This window comes from Myotis lucifugus, unplaced genomic scaffold (genome assembly GCF_000147115.1).
Source record: "Myotis lucifugus unplaced genomic scaffold, Myoluc2.0 scaffold_220, whole genome shotgun sequence".
NCBI classification, from domain to species: Eukaryota; Metazoa; Chordata; class Mammalia; order Chiroptera; family Vespertilionidae; genus Myotis; species Myotis lucifugus.
The window spans coordinates 117,045-133,562 of NW_005871268.1; positions in this window are offsets into that span (position 1 = coordinate 117,045).

The window sequence follows — 16,518 nt, forward strand, 5'->3', positions numbered from 1 at the left end:
GGGGCAGTAATGGGTGAGCAGGCTGGTGGGGGGGCAGTTAGGGGCGACCAGGCCGGCAAGGGGGGACAGTTGGGGGCAACTAGGCTGGCAGGGGTGGCAGTCGGGGGTGACCAGTCCAGCAGGGGGGGGCAATTAGGGGCGATCAGGCAGGCAGGCAGGTAAGCAGTTAGGAGCCGGTGGTCCTGGATTGTGAGAGGGATATCCGACTGCCGGTTTAGGCCTGGTCCCCAGGATCAGGCCTAAACTGGAAGTCAGACATCTCCCAAGGGGTCCTGGATTAGAGAGGGTGCAGGCTGGGCTGAGGGACACCCCCCATGCACGAATTTCATGGACCGGGCCTCTAGTCAACAATAAAAAATATATTTTAAAAAATCTAGGTGTCACCTAGGCTGCATTTTTTTCTGGAGGCTCTAGAAAATAACCTATTTTCTGGTTTTGTCCACCTTCTAGAGGCTGCTTACATTCCTTGGCTTGTGGTTCCCTCCACATCCAGCAACGGTAGTCTGGTTTGTTCTCACGTAATATTATTCTGCCCTCTTCTTCTGCCTCCCTCTTTCATTTTAAGTACCCATGTGATTATATTGAGCTCATCTGAATAATTCAGGATAATCTCCCATCACAAAATCAGTGATTAGAAATCTTAGTTCCACTTAAAACCTTAAAAGCTCTCTATAATCTAACCTAACATAGTCTCAGGTTCTGGGAAATAGTACATGGCATCTTTGGTGAAGGGAAGGGCATTATTCTGCCTACTACAGAGTCAAAATGCTGCCCCCACCCCCTCAGCCCTGGACACACACACATATGAGAAATTGAACCACCATATTTACAGATAAACTTGAAGACTTTTTCTTGCCTCAACTTTAGATAAAATAGAATTCCACTTGGCAAACATTTTTTGTGTGTGTCAAAACTAGGGCTTTTGTTTTGTATTTTAGCCTGATTCACCATCTCATAGTCATTCTCTAAATGACATACCCAAAGTGAAAAGAAAGAAAATAAAGAGGAAATTTAGATGGATACTAAAGTTGACCCTTTTGTAAACATCGCTTTTTTCTTTTGTATACTGGCTTTAAAATTCACTAGAAAAATGATGCTGTAGATATGGAAGGTACAGAACTTCCCAACCAGTAATACTGTTGTAAAAATAAAAGACTTCTTTCAACATGTTATGAAATTACTGAATTAATTATTTTATAAGAAATGTTCAGCAATGCAAGGAAACCAAGATAAAAAAGGCATCTGTTTTCAATTAGAGTGTGAGGCAGTGCTACCTAGAGAGGTAATGACCGAGAACTGATTCATGATGAGAGAGCTGTAAAGAAATACATATTTTTGGCAGAGATAAAAATAGCTGATCTCCTTTTACAATGTGGTTTTCTTGTTTGTGTCACTGGTTAATCCTCAGGAGTCCCATTCAGAATACCAGGTGGATTAAAAGGAAATATTCCTTAACTATCTTTGAAATGGCTTCTGTGCCTTTATAGTTGCATTCTAGTGACCACTATGTCATGTCACATAACTTGATGTGACATTGGACCTTTGATGATTGAGAGCAATTCATTAAATATTATTTTATAAGATCTGGCAAACTCCATGCTTCTGTTTTTTTTGACAGAGAGGGTTTGACCAAATATTAAGACACTGATAGTTCTATCAGTAATTTATTAAAACTGGATTGCATGGTTAAGATGGAATGTCATGTTGAGTGAAAAATAATCTTTCAATAGTCCAAATCAGAACATCCAAATAGTACTATTCTTTAGCATCCTGACCAGGCATTCTTAAATCCAAATGCAGATCTATTGCCCAATAGTTTCCTTTGAAAGTTATATTACAAACAAAACATTTTTAATTGTCTATAAAATAAAAATAATTAATGATCAGTACTTTCTTTCTGCAGGCAATGAAAGCCAAATGGTTTAGAGTATATTCTTTTCATTTGTAACCTCCAGAGAAGTTGATATTTCTAAAACTATCCTCAGATATTGCAGAATGCACATACCTCACATTCTGCTTAGCTTGTTGTTGAACTATATCAGTGTACATGTAAGATGCAGATTATTTTTTAACTAGGGGCCCGATGCACAAAATTCGTGCACTGGGGGGTCCCTCAGCCCAGCCTGCCCCCTCTCACATACTGGGAGCCCTCAGGGGATGTCCTAGTGACGGCTTAGGCCCGCTCCCTGCTCCCCTTGGGGAGCAGGCCTAAGCCGCAGTCTGGCCTCCCTTTGTGGGAGGTGACCGGGCTGATCAGGGGAATGCACCAGCCCCATCACCCCTGCTGCTGCAGCCACTGCTAGTCACTGCAGCCACCAAGGTTTTTTCATCAACACGGACTCCAGTCCCTTCACCATGAAAAAATGACAACTTTCTTTAGGTATTTTCAAGATGTGTCTTTCATAAGATATGACATTTCTTTATTATTTTTCTTTATCCTCACCTGAGGATATGTTTCCATTGATTTTTAGAGAATGTGGAAGAGAAAGGGAAAGACAGAGAGAAACATCAAAGTGAGAGGAACACTTTGATTGGTTGCCTCCTGCATGAGCCCTGATGTGGGCCCCGGCCAGGGAGAAGCCTGAAACCTAGGTACATGCCCTTGGTCAGAATCGAACCCAGACCCTGCGGTCGGCAGGCCAAGGCATTATCCACTGAGCCAAACTGGATAGGGCAGGATATGACATTTCTTAGCCCTCCAGAAGTGGACGTTTTTTTCTCCAGGAGTATGGTGAAAAACCCTAGATCACCTTTTTGGATTCTTATTACCCAAGTTACTAAGAATATTACCAGTGGCATACAGGGAGCTTAGCCTATGAGCGGTCAGAAAAGGTGTTTCCTCTATAGTTCGCACTGATCTCCTGCTCGCCCCCCACCCAGGCCTGACACCTCTGGCCGAGGCTTTAGGCTTGGGCAGGGGCCCCCCACAGCTCCGATGGCTGGCTCCACCCCTGCACAGGAGCCCCCTGGCTCAGGCCCTTCCTACACTGCTCAGGGCCCACACGGGGCCTACCTCGGAGTGACCTGGGTGCCGATGATGTTCCTGGGACTCAGCCCGCTGGGTGCCTATGTATGCAAATTAACCACCATCTTTTTTTGGGTTAATTTGCATACTCTTCTGATTGGCTGGTGAGCATAGCAGAGGGACAGTCAATTTACATGTTTGTCTATTATTAGGCAAGATATGTGGTGCTCTTTATGAAGGGCATCAAAAATTAATGCTCAAAGTTATTTTGACATACAGTCTAAGAATAGTGATCATTACAGAGTTGAGGCAAAGTCACATATCTGCACTGTGAATAGTAATTTTTACAAAAGATTTATTTTTCTATTGTAAAGTTTAAATCTTAGAGCACACAATAAAATTTGGTAAACAACATACTTTCACAAATTAATTCCACAAATCCATCCAATGACATGCTCTCAGGTAAAAATTGGCTGGCAGTGTTTATTTTATGTAGAAAATATTTGTATGGCATAGACTACCAGGGACACAGCAAACATACCAAATTGTGTCCCTGTAATTTCATTTTGTTCTTTTCTTTAACATATAATAAAAATATCTTGGCATTTAAATCTAAGACAGATTAATAAAATTATGAGTGCCTTAAAACAGTTATTTGGATTTAGCATCTGCTTAAGCTCTAGTGATTACTGCAGCATGCCTTCCTTTTGGTTTTCTGCACGTGCTTCACTGGAGCGTCCTTTCACCTGACAATTTCAGTTCCCCCAAAACTCAGGCCCCGCGTTGGGCGCCACCTGCGGCGTGCCAGCACAGCCAAGGGTTAGGTGAGCCTGAGGGGGCGCAATGAAAGATTTAGAAAAGACAGAATAAGCTGGGTCTGGGTGGATCTTCCTGTGCCTGGCTGAGGCCACAAAGAGAGATCCAGACAGCAAGCTGAGCCTTTATTTTATAGCCAGAGGTAAACAAGGTAGTGGTCACCATAGTGACAATGTTCTTGTGAGTTTCACTTGTTTTGGCAGCACTTGCTGCACCTCCCACAGCCCATTAGCTACCTAGGAAGGATCTAGGGAGCATCATAAGGTCAAGCCTAATTATGCTAAGAGGGCTCTGCCCTCTAAGAGGGGACTTGTTTGTGGCCTTGCCAACAGGTCAGTCCCAGGCTTAACCCTATAGCCGCTCCCTACGATTACTATACTCAGAAGCTTCTTACATTTCCTGAGAAGGTCTTGCATTTCCTGAATGTATCCCACCATTTAAACAAAAAAACATCTTGTGTTCAGAAAAACTGTATTTAACAGTAGTGAAAATTAGTAGAGTCAAGACACATTCTGCATTCTGTATGTCTTTTATTGTTTCCATTGCTTCTCTAACTCATACTTCCCTGCCTTTGCAGTAAATTCAGGATACAAATAAAGGACCTGTGTGGGCGCTTGGTCTTGTCCACCTCACTGGCCATTTTGTGTTGGGAAGATCACACATCTTGAGCATGTTAAACATTTATTATCTAGGGACATCCTGCTCAATTTGAGGGGACATGTGCAAACGAAAGGGGCAAGACCTTGGAGTTATGCTTTTCCCCTGGAAGGATAATAAAATGGCGAGAAGAAAATACAGTCTGAATTCTTGCTCAACAGATCACTTGATTGTGTTGTGTATGGAGGTAAGACTTGTAGTCCAAGTTTCAAAGGTCACTTTAATGGGTAAATTCCACTCTCTGAGTTTGGGCTGAGTTCCCTGTACTCAGATGTGTTTATTGGATATCCCTTGGAGAGGCAATAAGGGACAGCATTGCCTTGTTCTCATTTTGAGATATTGGGGAGTAGGGAAGGTGAAAGAAAGAAATGGAAAGTGAGAGAAAGAGCATTGACACGAATGTCAATTTTTAATGTATTTTAAAGTGTAAACAATGAATATGGATATTTTGACTGTTTACAGAGCCCCAGTAGATGACATATACTTGTTGACATTTCAGCCAGTCTCTTATCAACATAAAATCATAAGGAAAAAACGTTTCAAGGAGTTAAATTGCACATGTGCCTGCACACTGAAGGTCAGACTTTGCACTGGGCAGCTTTGACCTTTAACCCTCAGGTGTTTGTACAGAGTTCTGACTAGCCACAGACTACCATTTCATTGAAATATAGGGATGGCTGCTTTTAACACAAGGTATGTTTCCTTAAATATAGGTGTGCTTTCCTGGAAGTTTATCTTACATATGCAAATGTGGGTTTAAAAAAATAACTAATTTAAGATAGAAAACTACTAGTATATGTGTGTGCATTAATAAAATAATACCCTTGAATTGTGTGCATAAATTTATTTTCCAAATTGAATTAAATTTTTAAGAATTTTAATAGCAAAAATACTATACCTACTGGATTCTATGACTTTATTCATCTATCTATCATCTATCAATTATCTATTACCTATCATCTATATTGGTTTTATCTCACAGATGCTTACTTGCTACTAAGTTGTAAGTGTTCTGTACTTTTTGTAGATTAATTTACAAATTAATATCATAAGTCAACTTTGAGCTTCACAACAATATTGTCAGTTATTTCCTCATTCATGGGAAACTGAGTCTCAAAGAAGCTAACTAGCTTGCTGAAGGCCACACAGCTAATAAGCCCCATGATTCAAATACTCAGTCCAAGCCATGTTTGAAAGCAATCCGCTTCCCACTGAGGTAGCCTTGCTTGCATCAAAGGAATGGAAAGTTCACTCTTCATAAATTGACCTATACTTCAATTCTCTGAGGGCAAATTCACTTTTTATTTTGATTAATCCAGATAAGCTTTCTGTGAAATCAAAATTCACAGGATAGTTGCCAACTAATTCTTATTTGTGCTGTGCTAGACCAATCTGGCCTAAGAGGCTTATGATATAAAAATACTACATTGTTAAAATACATTTATTAGATAGATTTTTTTCCTCCTCCCCCTCCAAGTGAAGAAAAATGATGTGCCATGAGTATTGACATGCTCTTACTATACTATTATTCCTAAACCACCTTGAAGGGAGAATACAATAAGGGTTCATTTGTTATGTGCCTACAACAATAGGTAGATTTAAATGGCTTTTTTCTATTATTGCATTCACAGCAGATTTCTTATTGTGTGATATAACATGATATATACAAGCAAGGAACAAAATTCCCAATGTGGCTTATCTTTTTTTTTTTTTTGGAACTCTGATGTTAAGCAGTATTATGTTTTACTACTTGTCTCGGTTTCTTATTGTTTTGATACACTTCATTGTAAATGGCGAGCCATTGTTCATTTCCAGCTTGTTTTTAATCTTAACCTGAAGAAAAAGTACAGGTCATTTGTCTGCCTTATCAGAATCGCTCAGCCAATTCAAATGGATTTTTAAGACATTTGTCTATTTCTATACTGTGCATTATACTCGTTTGTTTTTCTGAATCTTTATTACATGTAGGTTTTACTCTAGGAAAAATACTCTAGAAATTAATCACTTCCAAATATATTATTAAAATTATTATAATTTATTTCATAAATTATGAATTACACCTTAGTACAACCATGCTCTCATGCTAACCTATATCAGTTTTTTTTAGAGCCCTTGATTGGTAAGTATTGTTAAAAGCACGTTAGGTTTAAATTAGAGTGGGCCAAGTAAAGCTTGACAAACAATTAGATGAAGTTGATCAATGATACAATCTTTCACAAAACTTAGGTAAATGATATATTCTTAAATTTAAATTGTGATACAAACTTCTTAATGTTTATTTTGAAGAGATGGCATAGTTTTATTTGTTAATAATTGTATTAACAAAATAGCAGTCTGTATCTACTGCTGCTATCCTCTGACAAAGGGTTTTGTGTGTATAAATAAGTCCAGACATGCTAGGCTCAGGGGGCTTACTGCCCATAAGTGATCATTCTTCAAGTGGAAAGAGCTGACAAAAAAATGCCAACCTCTCTCCCCCTTTCTTAAATCAATATTCTTGAATAGAAAGTTAAAACTCCACCGATCTGCCTAGGAAAAACCTCTGCAGCAAAAGTTTAACGCTTGAAAATGATGAAGTATGGGTTTGCCACATTCACACACCCATGCATTTTTCATTTTCAAAGCCTCATAAAATGCAGTTTGTGATTTTCTGCAACAGGCATTAGGAATTTATTCAAGTGTACTGCATACACTGATATCTAGGAAGTGAAATATAGTTTGAAGAACACTGACCAAAATGCAGTGTCACAATACTTCTGTACCCCAAGCTAAATGTCTTCAAACATCACATTAACTCTCAGCTTCAAAGAAGGATAAACTGAAATTATTCACATGGGCATTAAAACGTGTATATATTTGCTTGATTGGTGTCTCTCTGGTCAAACAAATTACTTAGCCTAGTGTGCCAGGCACCTGAAGGGGACGACTGATCAAATTCTGTGCTTTGCATCAGTTCGGGGGGAGGGTATGAAAACTTCTTAAGAAACTGTAATCAAAGTGAATTTATGATCTAATAGGCAGGGAATCAAGACAGAAATTATCAAGGAGCCAAAACAAAGAGACCTCGAGTCCTGAAACTATACGATGGAAGAAGTGACCAGAGGTCAAGTCCAGGCCATAACAAATGAATGTTCCTGATGTCTATTGCGCGCGAGAGAGAGTCATTCACATAACAGACATGGAGTGATTTGTGTGGCAGTAGGTATAGGACATGGAGATTCTGAGCTTCCAACCAAGTTCTGGAATGGAAGGAGGGAAGCTCCTCTTGATAAACCCACACTGATCCTCATGATTACACACACATGCACATGCATGCGGAGGATGTTTACATACTCTCACTGGTGCTTGCAGGGCATGGCTCTGTCCTGCCTCATCACGTACCCTCAGCAGTAGTCCCTAAGGTCAGCTGTCTGTCACTCCCAAGGCCTAATCTGCTCTGGGCAAAGGGAGAGGAAGGCCAAAAGCATAGTCCTACCCATGGCTTGTCCGACCTGATAGTCAGGGTTGATGAGCAGGTGAGGTCATTTGAGAGAATCTGGGGTGGCTGTCCTAAGGGTTGGAGGTGATCCCAGGAGAGACCTGTTGAGGTTAATTAATAATGTACTAACAGAAATGTTTTATTTGAGGAAGTGGTATTATGTGACTATATAAACTAGTACGGACTTGGTCTCTATATCCAGGAATAGACCAGAGACCAAGATACCATACAAAAGATGGTGGTAATGAAGTGTTAGACATTCCTTGCCAGGAGCAACTTAGAAAGTACTTTTTTAAAAGGCTTTGTATGGTAGCTGTGCATACTACACTTTTTCCTTATTTGTTTATTTGTTTATTTTTACTTTTTATTCTTTAGATGTGCTCCCTCTTACCCCCAGGGCTTTGACAGATACTCTTCCATCTACTTAGAGGGTTTCCTCCTCATCTCCTCTTCTCTACTTCCCCACATAAATCCTTTCATTCTACTAAATATTTATGCATCCTTTAGCCTTCCCCCAAAATACCCTGCCCTTTGGGTAAACCTCCCTGACAGATTCAATGGCGGTCTGGCTTTTTTTCTAAGTTCAATGACAAGCTGTTAAAGCAAACCACATCTTCTTAATGGTGTGATCACAAGAGTTAAAATACGTCTATAGTAAAGATCTACTAGATGCAAGGTAAGATGGCAAAAACATTTTTACTTTTTTGTTGTACCAGTCACCATGTCATGCACTAGTGATAAAACTATGAATAAATGTGGCCCCTGATTTCCAGAAGCTCATACTTGAATGCAAAAAAAGTAAAAAGTATATAATCATAGTATTTGTGAGCATATGTAATAGTAAAAGTAGATGTAAAATTCAAAATTAACTGGAACAATTAAGTATGGATACTATGCAATTCACAGAAGTCTACTCTGAGCACTTGATCGCTTATGAGGACTTTGAAAATTTACCAGAGCTTTTTCTAGACAGAGAGGCTGATCGCAGCAGAGGTAGCAGCTTGGGCAAAGAAATGAGGATACAAAACATCATGGTGCATATGTGTGTGGGAATCAGGAGAGAGTGGCTGTAAGTAATTTAGCATTCCAAGAACATAAAGCACAGAAAGGATGATAGAAAATGAGGCTGAAGATCAGTTGCACTTGAGCAAACAGTAATGAGTATAATTTGCCTTACCATAGGTTTAAAAAAAGTGAAGGGGAAGAAAGGGAAGCAAGCTTTGTTGTAGAAATAGCTACCATTGAAAGGGAGACAGGGCAAGCAAGGTAAATAGAAGAAACAAAAAACCAAAGTGGGTAATATAATTTTCTTTCCCTTTAAGGAAAGTTGCTGTACATGTGACTACTGTGTTCTGGGACCTTTGGAGCTTGTGCGGGTCCTATTCCGCCTTCTCTAGCTTTCTCTCTATACTTCTCCCCACTCAGTCCTCTCAACATATTGGATTTCTATCCTTTCAAAACCCAGCTCTCTATGGGGCTTTGGAAAAGATGTAGGAGTGAGAGAGTATTCAGAATCTCTTCTTGCATATTTTTTATTTGCTCTGAATGTTAATTTCCACATTTCTAATTTACTTACAGAACATCTGATATTCATCCATTGTCCTATAAATAATCATGGGAACTTTATTGGCTACAGAACTCATGCACAAATACCCTTGATTTTTTACCAAAGGGGTCTATGATCAAACAACTTCCCAAAGGACATGGTGATCTGCTCTATGAGTGGACCATGAGGCCAAAGGTCTATGAGGGAACTCTTGCAATTGTTTTTTAAATCCTCACCAAAGGGTATGGCTATGATTTGAAAGAGAAAGGAAAGGAGACGAGAGAGAGAGAGAGAGAGAGAGAGAGAGAGAGAGAGAGAGAGAAATGTCCATGTGAGAAAAAACATGGAACATCAATAGGTTGCCTCCCACACGAGCCCTTCCTGGGGATAAAATCCTCAACCTAGCTATGTGCCCTGGCTGGGAATAGAACCTGCAAGCTTTTTGATGTATGGGACGATGACGCTCCAACCAACTGAGCCACCCACCAGCTGGGGCTCTTGCATTTTTAAAAGCAAGTAAACCATATTAAAAAATAAAATAGGAGTGTTCCTTCTTGATATGTATAACTTTTATAACTCTCAGCTTCATCCCTTCAGGCAGGAAGGAAGAAATGTAATATTGGCCAAAAAAAAAATTCACTAGAATTGGCTGGGAATGATGTGTTTCTGGCACTCTGAGATACTTAACACCTTTCAAAATAAAGGAGGAAATTCTATGAAACGTTTCAGCAAGGCACACATGGAGAATATTCTTGATCAAGACAGGCTGTCAGTACTGTATTTTACTATTGCTGCTCCCCCATCCACTTCCATCACTAAATGTTCTGTGTTATTTTCTCAGATGGGGTCAACAAAAGTCTAAAAATTGGCTATGGCTTCTGCCCTGTCTCCAGTAAATTTATTTGCAAATGGTGTTAGAAAAGAATTTATTTCCAAAGCAAACAAACATACAGATATATATGGACTGGTATTAGTATTTCATTAGGTAGGTAAAGATGGTATTGCATTGGCAATATTTCAGGACATACACATGAGTTTAAAAAACAGGTTCAAATAAAATAAATGTTCCTCTTACCTCATCAGGCTAACAATACGTCTCTCTTTTGGAGAACTATCTTGAAATATTTTTCTATAATAATAGTTTGATCAAATAAATTGATTGTACTGCAATTTATTTTCAACAGGTTCACACCTTAACACAAACAGTGTTGAAATCTAGTGTGTTGGAACCCATTAATCAAGTTGGGACACATTTGCTAAGATTATCTGTTCAAAGAGTGGTAGGCAGCACTTCAAATCCAATAGGAGAGATTTAGTCCAAAACTTTAATGCCAAACTTTTGGAAAATGATAAACAGATGAGAGTAATCAAATAAGACGGGACACACTTGAATCTGTTTTAGTAAGCAGATGTGATTTAAAGTGAAAAAAACGTTGGACATGAGATCAGCAGATTTGGATGTGAATCTGAAGTCTGTTTCACTTATTAGATGTTTAATTTTAAGCAACTCAACCTCTCTGGATGTCAGTCCTCCCAGCTGTGAAATCTATATATACATAGAGAAAACCCTAAGTGACCAGTCAACCGTTTGACCAGTTGCTATGACGTGCACTGACCACCAGGGGGCAGATGCTCAATGCAGGAGCTTTCCCCTGGTGGTCAGTGCACTCCTGTAGCAGGAGCACCAATCAGCTGACCAAAGGGCGCCAGAGGCTGGGCTCACAGCTGGCGGGTGCAGCTGCAGCAGTGGCGAGCCTCTCCGGCCTCCTCAGCAGCGCTACCAAGCAGCTGCGGTGTCAGGCACATCAGGGCCGAGATGAGAGGGAGCGGCGCCTGGTCCGGGCTCCGGCTCTTCCCCAGCCGCCTGTTGCTTCATGCACTGCTACATCCCTCTGGGGATGTCGGACTGCAGGTTTCTGCCATCCCTGCAGGCCGGATTGTGAGAAGGTGCAGGCCAGGCTGAGGGACCCCATCGGTGCTCGAATCCATGCCTCAGGCCTCTAGTGGTATAATAAGGTCTCTCTCAGAATGGCTTTGGAAGAATTAAACTGCTTTAGCATATTAACGGGAAACGAGTTAAGTCGGCTCGCGTGAATTGCGCGTACTCCGCGGGAGCCGTCTTTAACTCGGTTCATATAGATTTGCGGTGGAGTGCGGGAAACGTGTAAACTCGGGCCGATTGTAACTGCGTATTACCAAATATTTGTTTGTAATCCACCCTTTTGGTGGATGGAACAAAACCAAAAGACAGAGCCATCTTATATTTTGGCGGGAAATTCACCCGCACTCCAAGTGTTAAAGTGTCTAGCAAGAGCCTGGGGGAACTTTAAGTTTTCAGGATATGATTGTTGAATCAAAATCAAATGTGTACAACCTACAGATTAAGAAGCCTGCTTTTCTCCAGACTGAACTGAGACATTGACTTGCAATGTTTGACAATGTGTTGAGGTCTTGACACAGTGTTTATAGAATGCCTACTCTATCCAGATTTTAAAAAGCCTTTCCCAGACTTCAACTCGGGTGCTCACTTCATGTTGGGCCACTCAGAGACCAAGGAAACTCCCCAGACTCAAAAAACATTTTTTGTTTCAATAACTGAGATGAGCCCCCATGGAAAAGAGAAAATACAATTACTTCTTTAAAACTTAATCAAATGTAAGCGAATCTCACTAACAATGACTGACTACTTGCTAGGTACTAGGGCTATACTTAAAAATGAATGCATAGGTCAATAAGTATTTAGCATAATTCTGTACAATGCAAAGAATAAAGAATATGCTAAAATAAAATAAAGTTTTATTTGCTCATGGAGATAAGGAATTAAAAAGCACAGTCGGGTATTTTGTTGGATGGCATTATCTTTGAAGAGCAGAGGGTCACATACATGGAGATGTCCAAAACCACTTAGAACTGAGGGTTTGGAGCAAATGAGCAGAGGCACAAACATCACAGAAAAGGTCTTGTCCTTAGTAGACATTTTCGATGTATCTTTGGTGCATTGGTTGCCTCTTTTTACTTCCTTTATTCCTTTTATCTCTTTTTTTCCATCTAGAAGTCCTAGAAAACTGATACCTGCATCTTCATACTGTCCTGGCCTCGCCAATTAGAAGGGAAACATATTCCATACTGTCCGTTAGGCTGGAATTACCCCCCAGGGAGAACTTGCATTCTATAAGAGTAACTCCTGGAATGGAAAATGAAATAAAAGATACTCCATAAAGTTTCCCCAAACCTGGTGGTTCTGAGTGAAGAACATGTGAGGGGGCGGGGTAAGGAGCATAGAATGTGACAGAACGTGTCCATGCCCATTGGCGGAAGCTACTTCTCCATGGGTAACCTCGCTTTGTGCTTTCTCATAATGACCGTTGTTGAAAGGAGCTGGCTTCTTCTAAAGGAGAGTGGTAGTGAAGGGGCCAAATGAAGTCTTTCAGTGCTCAACAAAATTGCTTCCATCATTTTTTAAGATTCCAGGTTGACTTGGCAGCCATCACGGTGAAGTGTGTAGGAACACGGTGGGTGTCTGTGGCCAACTAGGTGCTGCAGAAGGCTGTGTGCTGGGAGTTGAAAGGGGCAGAAGGAATGCAGGTAGACAATACGTTCTGAATGCTAGTCCCTCATTCAAAATTTGTTCACAAAACACCAGATAGAAAATACTCTTATATTCCTATGCTAATGGGTGGAGATTCCAATAAGCCTTCATTTCCTGCCCTTCAATGAATTATCCATGTACTTCATTAAACCACTGTCACTTTTTCTCCAGAGATGACTGCTTTTCAGCTCTGGGTGAAGTGACAGCTAAATATAATGGAGCATAAATCAATCTGCAGGCATCTGCTCCGGGGGCCTTAGGAAGGAAAGGTGGTGGAGGGTACATAACTTATGCAGATGCTGTTACAAGGCTGAGTTTATCCGATGGTCCCCACATGCTTTTGAGAGCCCAAAATGTGTAAAGCTAATCCGAGGGAATAGGAAATCCTGCTTCTCCAGTGTGCGGCCTGCACATCTTTGCAGCAGGAAGCGTTTCATTAAAGTTTTTCATAACGATTTTTGGTAGAAGAAATAATCTCGTGTTTTGAGTAAAGGAACATAGCTTGAAACATATGCAAAGAATAATATTTAATATCAAAGTAAATTATTAAAACTCTGTTTAATAATAACCATAGTTTTACTAAGAAAAAATCTTAAAACATTTGAGTTTCTCTCTCTCTCTCTCTCTCTCTCTCTCTCTCTCTCTCAAAAAGACAATGCATGTGGTTTTGAAAATACAATCCTCATAAAGGGTTTATGATTATTTATAGTGATACTGCTATAAATAATGTGCATTTAATTTTTATTCCATTTCATCAGAATTCTGAAAAAAAATCAATCTATAAGCCCCAGAGACTTTCTCTCTGGGTTATGGAAATAAACGCTAATCCATGGGAAAGTTACAAACATCATACAATGCAAAGTTAATATATTTTAAAACACGTTGTTCTGGTGTGTTGAACTATATGAGTTGGGCCCATAGTTTTATATACTGCTGATATAAAAGGCCTCCGTATTTTACTAGGGAATAGAAAGGCAATTCAGAAGGGTGTTTTGCTATAGAGCATGTATTTTATGTTTGTCTTGCTAAATCTTGCCAATAGTTACAGGTTATAAACCTCAGGATGAATTTGCAATAGAATATTCTGTTTTTACTACAAAATCAAATTGGCAAAGCTCTTGGCTAGTCGATAGGGTTTGGGGATGACCCAATCTAAGGCTCGGAAATGAGTTTGGACTACATAGCTATGATTATGTATTTTAAAATCAGGAGTATACCGATATTATAAAAGAGGGAAAGTATAAGTCCTCTGGGATACATATAAACCAAGAATAATAATCTGTTTCACATTTCCAAATTGAGTGTAGCATGCCTATTTTTATCATTATAACTGCCTATACTCTCACCATCATCCTATGTATGTAGACTCTTTAGTAGAAGCTAGATTTAGGGGGTACATCTGGTTCAAATCCAAAGCTGTCAAAACATGAAGAAGTTAGTGATTTTTTTGACTGTTAAAGGTGATCCAATATATGATACCCTGATCCTATATGGACCAACAGTAATGGTAACCTCGTATACCCTGATAAGAAATTATAATTATTGAAGTGATAGATGTGCTAACTAACCTTATTTAATAACCATTTCATCATATATGCATGTATCAAATTATCACATTGCATACTTTAAACATACACAATAAGTCGAGTATATCTCAATACAGCTGGAGAGAAAAGAAAGTAAATAAATGAAAACACTGATTTCACATTTAAAAAGTCACACTTTCTCTCAAGGCACAAAAGGAAACACTTCAACAAATAAACGTTGAGCACACACTGTGTGCTAGAAAATGTGCAAGGTACTGAGGGTGTAGTTGGGAAGAAATAACAATGGAAGAACTACCATTTATTTAAGAAAGCTATACACTAACCTAGGCACAAATCTACATATATTAAGTCCTTTCCCTCCAGGAACTTACAATTTGGTGGGCATCCAGATGTAGTAGTACATGCAGTACAGTATAATAATGGCTAAGAGAGGGTTTGTTCAAGAACTTAGGAGGTGCCCAAATTTTGCTTAAGAAGATGGCATCACTGTGCCATAATTATGGAAAAGAGATGCCCTTAAAAGTCTTAGCAGATTACCTATTTTGCCCAGACAAATAATCATTAGATTATTAGAGTTGTGTGTGTGTGTGTGTGTGTGTGTGTGTGTGTGTGTGTGTTTGGGTGGCGGGTGGTTATATATAGAATGCCCAGCATTGGAAGTCAATGGTATGGCTTCATATGGATAGATTATGTCTTCTATAAATCAAATAAGTAACAAAAATCCTATATAATAAAAGCCTAATATGCTATATGTCTGACCGTTCGTTCGACCATTCAACCAGTCACTATGATGTGCACTGACCACCAGTGGGGAGATGCTCCGATCCGTAGGTTAGCTTGCTGCTGGGGTCCAGGCGATCAAGACTGGGCGAGACTGCCCAGACATACCTTAGAGTCCCTCCCGGCCGGCCAATCTCCCAATAGAGACTCAGCGAGATGGCCCTGATTGGCCCTGATCAGGGCTGATCAGGACTGGGCAAGACTGGCTGGACACACCCTGGAGGAATCCATGCACTGGGCCTGTTTCAGCCCGATCCCTGCAGACCAGGCCGAGGGACCCCACCAGTGCATGAATGAATCCATGCTGGGCCTCTAGTAAATAAATCAACAAATAAATATTCCTGATAAACCCCAAAATTAAAGTTTTGGAACAAAAACTGGGTAACATATTTCATTTGAAGAAAGGCTAGTTATTCTGGGGGTGAGACCAATAAAGTCACTTAAACATCATTTAGAAAGTTAATAAATTGATGCCCATAGAGAATAGCATTACTTGTTCACAATTGTTTTTCCTCCCCACCCTTGCCATGCCTCCTCTACTCTATTGACTGTGATCTTAACCATGATTTTTCTTTTAGGATCTGAGACTTAACTTCCAGCTTTTGGAGTGGGAGGGAGATGGGTGCTTCCTCACACTTCCTAGCAATGTTCTGGACACTAACTTAGTGTCCTAGAATTCAACTCAATTCTGACACTATCTACCTGGAGATAGTGTTACCAGTAAGATGACAAGACCTTGGTTCTTGTCTTCTTGAAGGGAAATATTTCAATAAAGAGACAAAGTGTAGAAAAACAAGCAAGAATTTATTGACTATAGCGAAAATATACTTAGGACAGTGAAACAAGGAAAGTCACAGAAGAAGCAACAGGAGATTCTAAGGTGGGCTGCTGTGTCTCACTAGGAAGTCAGAGAAAAGTGATAACCAAAACGGTGAGCTGAGGTTTTTTTCCCTGGGGTCGTGTCTCGAAATGCTGAAGAATGAACTCTGTGGACCAAAAGATTTAAGCAAAAGCATGGAAAATTTATTACAAGCAGATTCAGACTCCCCACATAGGGAGGGGGCCCAATAATAGGCTGCCTGTGAAGCCTTGTACTCTATAGGTATATATTTGCTACAAGCCTGCTCTGTATCTACCTGT